Raw genomic sequence first — 7,561 nt, forward strand, 5'->3', positions numbered from 1 at the left:
TAGGCACACAGACAGACGGCCGGTTGCAGGCGCCCAGAGGCCCCAGAGTAAGGCTGAGACCGTGGTAGGCGGCAAAGTCCTGGGTTCCCCGCAGGTCAGAGGCCGTCACAGGGGACCGCAACACGAGACAGGGATAGAAGGTGGAGATTTCCTTGTTTCCCTCCGCGGAGCTTTCCGCGTGCTCTGTTGCTGTCCCGGGTCCCGCCTTCTCCGAGGCTGCGGAGAGGTAAAGGGCGGAGATGAGCACGGCTGGAAGTGAAGCAGGGTCAGCCTGTGAGGAGCTGAGCAGCTGGGGTCCCGGGGGCGCAGCCCTCCGAGGCGTGCGAGTCCCCAGCATTTACTGGAGAGGGCAGCGCTCTCCTGAGCCTAGTGTCTCTCTCAACGCACCAGAAGGGGCCTTCTTTGACTCAGAAGGGGGCCTGGGCGAAAGATTGAGAACGAAGGTGTGTGTGCAAATGTGTGCACGCGCAACAAGGCCTGTGACCCTTCCCCTAAAGCACTACAATCTCAGACTTTCCTTCGTTTTTCTGACCTGCTGCCGTGAGCAGGGTGCTTCGGTCTGTCCAATAATCTGGTTAAGGGTGTCTGTGAGAGCGGGCGTGGATATGCCGGTGAAAGTAGCTGTAGCATGGCTGAGTATGTCCCTGGTGTAGCCTCCATTATACCTGTGAGCGGGAAAGCAGGTGTATGAGTGTGTGCGTGTGTCAGTGCCATAGTGTGTGTCCAATGTGCATGTGAATGGTTGCGTGTTTCCGATGCCAGATGTTCCTGGCAGAAGGTGAGGTTGGGGGGGACACACACGGATTATTTAATTGAATGATTAACAACTGCTCCACTTAGGGTATGGAACCTAGGAAAAGGGGAGCGTAAAAAGGGCAGGTCGGGAGGTCTTGCTGGTAATACTAACGGAAAGAAGGGAGGGAGAAAGGAAGAAAAGAAGAAAAGAAGGAAGGAAGGAAAGAAAGGAAGGAAGGGAGGGAGTGAAATGCAGCCACAAAGTGATTTGGGTTGGGGGGCAGGAAAGGTGGGATTGAGCCCAAGGCTTAAGTCAGGGTTCAGAGGGAGAGCAGCGTGGACTACCCGTAGGTGCTGAGAGTTTGTGGGCCCGGGGCAAGGGGCTGTAGGAATGTATATGTATGCAGGAGGGAGGAGTGAGAAAGAGGTTTCAGGAGGGTCCTGGGGAAAGTGTGACCCAGTGGAACCGAGCTCGGCTGAAGGAATCCATGTTGCATTATGTGCGGTGAGCTCTGCACTCTGTTCCTCCCGGCCAGGCCCTGGGAGTGGCAGTGAACTCCTTAATGACCGCCATGAAGGTCAGACCCTCTCCCTCTCCATCCACCAAGCTCCCCAAAAGTCTTGTCTCACCCAACCACCACCTCTACTCTGTACTTCAGTTTTTTGCCTCTCTGGCTCTCTCGAGTTTATTTTTATTACTTGAGTAAGATGCATCTAGTATACAAAAATTATAAACAGAAATATAAGCAAACACTCGGCTTGCCTGGACACCGCACCCCTACCCCCAGCTCTAGAGGTTCTGCTTGCTGCAGATGAGCCCCCAGTTTCTGCGCAGACAAAAACGGAAAAACAGCACTTGCTGGACCGTGCCAGGCTTTGTTTGTTGTCATCGTTTTAATTTTTCATTTCACAAATGGCATCTTTCCACACCAGTAACTCGGTCTCAGTCCCGGAGTCCTCTTCCAGGGCCCATGGATGAGGTCCTAGGTGTCAGCACACTCCTGGGAGAGGTCGGAGGCCTCCCATAGAGTCCTTCGGAGCCAGGAATCCGGAGGTTCTGGCAGCTTTCTCTTCCCCGTCTGCCCCAGGGAGCCCTGCAGGGAGCACTGCCCGGCTTCAAGCCAGCTAGGTGTCGACTCTTGGGTGTTCCAGTCTTCTCCTTTCTCCTGCACCCTTTATTCTTCCTTTCTCACGTTCTCTCTTGGAGGTATAAGATTCGGCCTCCCTCAGGAATCCTGGCTTTCTCTTCTGGGCAGGCCTGGGCAGTGGGGCGCCAGCCCCAGTGCACGTGCATGCGGGGGTGGAGTAAGGAAATCAGGGCTTCTGTGTACGGAGGCGCCTGCGCCGGGGTGTGTATGGAGGAGGAGTGGAGAGGAGGATTGGGTCTCCTCACCGAGCCCTTCCCTGACCAGTCAGACCCCTTTCAGGCCAAGCTGGGAGGCTGGCCAGCCGCTGGAACACAGGTTCTTGAACCCCAGGCCGCCTTGGCCCCCGTGCCTCCCTAAGCTCGCTGCCTGGGCGGTCTAGTTCCCCACTAAGGAGGCGCTTTGTGCAGGAGCCACTAGGCTCCCACCCGCGTCCTCCCCTTCCTAGAGACAGAGGACATCTTGCCTCGCTAAGTCCCCAGGCTCCTTGGTGAGGAAGGCTGGGCCACATGTGCCCGGGTACAGACACATGGTGAGGGTGTACTGGGGGATGTAGGGGTGCGGTACCGCCCCTTCAGAATATGTGCGTGGGTTGGGGAACAAAGCGTGCGTAAGTTGGGTCCCTGCCTGTCTCTAGAGGAAACTTCCTGCCCAGTGCAAGACGGACGCAGAGCTGGAGGAGTGGTGAGTCCGCCTGGCACGAATTCAGTGGGATGAGGGATTCCTCATTCGAAGCTGGGACCTGCCCCGGGCCTGCTGCCCTCCTCTTCACCTTCAGTCTCCACCTGCAGCCTCACTGTGATCTCAACCCGCCAAGACACCAGGAGCTCAGAGAATTTCTTTCGACTCTTTACTTCCTCTCTTTTTTGGTAAGACGATTGAGAAACTTAACCTAGGGGAGTTGGAAGGGGGATGCAAGACGGTGGGGGGAGGGCAATGGTGGTTCAGATCCTTCACTCTCAGTGGGAGGAATGGGAAGACCTTCGGCAGGGAGGGGCACTCCTGCTCCCAGCTCCCCTTAGAACTAGAATCCCCTGGGGTTTCTCCAAAGTCCGGCTGAAGTCGGGTAAAGAGGCCATCCTCTCTGGATTAAGCCTTGCTCAGCATCCTCCGCCATCCTCCAATTCCTGCCGCCTTTTCGGCGCGTGGGCCCGTTCCGGTCATTCCCCGGGGACCCTCCAGCTCCGCACCACCCGCCTTCTCGCCTTCTGGCCGCTCAGCGGGAGGGACGGACCTCCCGAGACTTCGTGGTGCTAAGAACTTGATCCCCGGTGCCTGTGGATAAATACACTCCCCCGCCCCCTACCCCCAACACCACGACCCGCAGCAGCCCTCTCTAGGGTCGGCAATGTGAGGCCTGTGCTGGGTGATAGGGGAGCGAAGGGATGTATGTGAGCGGGTGGAATTCGTAGGCCAGGCTCCCCCAGACACTACCCAGTACCTCTCTGCGGAGCCATTCTGTCCTTCACTGCCAGCGCTCTGGAGCGCTGGCAGAGCCTTCAGTATCCGGTTCAGGTGCTCAGAACCTGTCTCCAGCATTCTTTCTTCTTTCGTATCCCTCGAGATGCTCTGGCCGGTGCACCAGGCCGGCTCTCCAGGCCGGCTTTCCAGGCCTGGACTCTGTCCTGCTCAGCTTGGCTCCTTCCGGTGTGCTTCCCTCTAGCTGAGCCTGGGGCCTGGCCTCTCTCCCGCGGTGCGCAGGCGTCGGGTGCCTTCCCGGGCTCCTCCTGCTTCCTTCCTGTCCTCCCCTTTGACCCCTCTGCCTCTACGACCCCGTTGCCTCTCTCAGCCAGCGCATTCCCCCAGCCATTTCAGACCCAGAGCCCCAGAGGCTCAGGCAGCCTGGGTTCTTCAGCTCTGCTCCACCAACTTTCTTTTTGGGTCTCCTGCCCTCCTCTGTCCTCGCTGGTTTTGGGGCCCACCTTAAGGCCCCTGGGAAATCCTCAGCGGCACTTGCCCTCCTCCCAAAAAATCCAGTCTTCGCCTGCCATTCTGCTCAGTCATCATGCAGGAATGGGAGTTCTTCTGCAGCTAAAGAGAGCTGGGAGCTTGGGATGAACAGAGAGGAACAATCCTCAAAGAAACCACTCAGGGGGCATAAGTGAGTGGGCAGAAAGCCTCTGCACCCCGCTTCCTTCTCCAGCCCCCTGCCTGTGCCCCACATCTAGTGCCTGGGATCCTGACCTCTGCACCAGCCTGTTTGGGAGTGACCCGCTATCCCATCCGCTGCTAGGGAAGGATTGACATTTTAAGATGTGATGGTATTGGATTTTGGTATTTTTACAATGATTATTGTTATTTTTATAAAACAATAAAAATATATTTTTTTTCTGAGAAAAGTAGCAGCAGTGAAAGTGAAGGAGGTAGTTCCAACAGTGAGACCATAGGCAGTTCCTTGGGGTGTCCAGAGAGGTGGGAGAGCTCCTTGAATTCCACAGTGTAGGCCCCTCCTGGATCACTGGCCCCTGCAGGCTCAGTCACTGCTCATTTCAGACAATACAAAATGACTGTGGCATGTCTGTGCTGGATGCCAGTGTTGCACTCTGGGGTTTATGCAGGAGAAGGACCCTTGGGCTGTAGGGGCACTCTCTATGAGCATGGGTGAGAGGTTACCCCTTAGTGGGGAACAGGGAACCCAAGTTTGCTGTGCTGAACCTGCCTGGTTCAGGGTGAGAAGGCAAAGACTCCAGCCACTGCACCACCTCTGGACCCACCACCTATCCAACCTGGCGTTTACCTTCTCTGGCCTAGGCCCACAGGGTCTTCAGTTGGCCTTGTGTGTTCTGGCTGCAGGACAGTAGCTTCAACTGCTGCTGGATCCTTCCCTCTGCCACCTCAGTGTGGGTTTCTGGGCCTAGTTTCCCCTAAGACACCTCTAGGGCACAGCAGGGAGCCCCCTAAGGCAGCACTTACCTGCTTTGCACCCCTTTGCTCCATCTTCTCTGCCCCAGCAGGGATTCCAGCCAAGTGGTGGGAGATCCAGAGCCCGTCAAGATTTGCTGCCTGTGTGCCAGGCCTGATGCAAGGTGCTGGCAACTTTCGTGATCTGCTGAGCCCCAGGGCCTACCCAGGAGGGCTTCCCCCAGGGAGGCTGTGGGTCTAGGCTGGGCTGTAAAGAAGGCCATACTGGAGTGACCACTGCCAACATGCCAGACCTGATGAGGTCCTCTAGGTACCTAACCAGGCAAATATATATCAGGCAGTACTGCCTTGGCTGTGGCCTTGGCCCAGGGTGAGGAACCTTAAGGAAGGAGGCAAACTGGAGTTCTCAACACTTGCCACATACTAAATCACCCAGACAACTTAAAATGACTGGTGCTCAGCTGAAGACCAAATGGCTCCTTAGTGGTTCCTAGTGGCCATCCATATATTTAAAAGCCTTCCAGGTGAAGCCTGGTTAGGAACCACCTGAGGGCTGGGGAAGCTGACAGTTTGCTGGAGCAAAGGCTAGTGGTGATCAGCATGCTGTGGTTCAGGAAATGAGAAATGGTCAGGACTTTAGGTGGGGTCAGGGAGGAGGCAAGCCAGGGGTGGTGGAGTCTAGGAGGTGGGGGAAGTTTTGGGGGAGGAGGTTCATTTGGGGATGGTTGAACAGACCCGGGCAGGACACGATGGGACCCAACCTCCAGGTGTCCAGTTTAATCTGAAAAGCCCTCTCCATCCACAGAACTCAGGATTCTCCAAGGCTGCCCAAGGGGAGGGAGAGGATGGCTGTGTCAGAATAGGGAGAGAGGTCCCAGTCGGCAGCCAATGGAGACCAGTGTCCCCAGGTTCTGGAAGGGGGGCTTTTGGACTCCTGACTTGGTAATCTTCTCGTCTCCAGATTGATCCCAGACTAGTTGGCTTCTTCCTTCTTCTCCCCAGTAGTTCTCTGTGACTCTTCCTTCTCCTCCCCTCTCACCTGATGATTTGGCCACCTCCCCCTCGTTTCTCCTTCTTTTCTTTAGCCTTCCTCCCTCCCCTCAGCCACCCCTTCCCTGGGCAGTTCTGTCCTTCTTGTCCCTTGAGTCTTCGAGGCAGTTTCCCTGGTAACCTCCCCACCAACACTCTCTCCTTCCTTCATCTCCCTTTTCTTGCTTCCTTATTTCCCCTCTTCTCTTCTGCCCTCTCCAGGAGTGCCCTCTTTCATTGTCCATTTCGGGCAATTACAATCCCGCTAGGTGCAGAGTTGAAATGAACGAAAGAGATGCAAGAGACTTGAGACAATCTTCTAAAACTTTTTCTTCTTTCTTAACAAATTAAATCCCTTTACTCCTACCACTCTGATTTTATCTATGTCATCCCCCAAATTCGCTCAATCCTTCATCTGTTTTCTAACATGGAATACACTGGCTAGTGCTGGAAGTTGTGCTAGACTCATAATTTAATGAAATACTCACAAGACTATTTAGGATAAGGGGCTCAGTTGTCTCAGTTTGCAGAAGAGGATACTGAGACCAAGGTCACATAGTTGGTTTGTGTGGGACCTTAAGGGCCCTGCCAAGGCAAAAATCTCTTCCCCTCCCTCCAATTTCACTCTGTGAATGGGGCTCTCTCCCAATCTAAGAGGTTCTCAGTAGGCTGGATTCAGGCTCCTGGCACAGCCCAGGAGGGGCCTTTGGAATTGAGGGGCAGTATCATTCACTGCAGGGGAGCTGCGGCCTCTATAGAGACTGAAGGAAACTTGGACTGCAAGGACATGGACACTTGTAGGGTAGAGCCTGGATCTACCTTGGCTGGGTGGTGGCCTTAAGTTCTAGAACTATGTGTGTATGTTGTGTTGATTTTGTGTTTTGGTAATAGCTTTATTGAGATGTAATTCACATGTCATAAAATTCAACCATTTAAAGTGTATAATTCAATGGTTTTTCGTGTATTTACAGATATGTGCAACCATCACTACTTTCAATTTTAGAACATTTTCATTACCTCAAAAAGAAATCTCGATCTCCCAGCCTTCTATCTCCTCAAAACCCCAGCTCTAAGCAACCACTAATCTACTCTCTGTCTCTATGGATTTCCCTATCCTGGATACTTCATATAAATGGAATCATATCATCTGTGGCTTTCGTGCCTAGCTTCGTTTATTAGCATAATGTTTCAAATTTCATCCATGTTGTAGCATGTATCAGTACTTCATTTCTTTTTCTGACTGAAGAATATTTCATTGTATGATTAGCTCACTTTTTGTCTATCCATTCGTTATTGATGGAAATTTGGATTATTTCTACCTTTTGTGTGAGCACGTCTGTGACTCCCAAACTGGTTTTCAGCCTGCAGGTCAGCAGCTTGACCAAAAGAGCAGGGGAGGTTTCCTGGGAACAGCTAGATGAGCCCCGCAAGGCTTGGGAAATGCCACTGGATGGCTATGGGTCCCCAGCTAATCAGTCACCTTCTGGAAGCATTCTTTCTGGTTTTGTCCAATGGGGAGGAGCCACCTGGACTGCAGCCTTATAGGAATACAGTCTCTGGAGCAATGATTCAGAGTCGTGGCTCTTGGCTAGGTTGGGTTCAGATCCTGGTTCTACCACTTAACTAGTTGCTAACAGGCTGCTGAACCTCTCTATGCTTCAGTGTTCTCATCCATTAAGTGGGAGTAATATTAGTATCAACCTCTGGAAATGTTAAGAGGAGTAAATTAATATATTCAGAGCACTTTACCCAGTACACTTTACCTGGCACTCTGTGGGTGCTGAAGGAAA

The sequence above is a fragment of the Pongo pygmaeus genome, chromosome 12 (assembly GCF_028885625.2).
Source record: "Pongo pygmaeus isolate AG05252 chromosome 12, NHGRI_mPonPyg2-v2.0_pri, whole genome shotgun sequence".
NCBI lineage: Eukaryota > Metazoa > Chordata > Mammalia > Primates > Hominidae > Pongo > Pongo pygmaeus.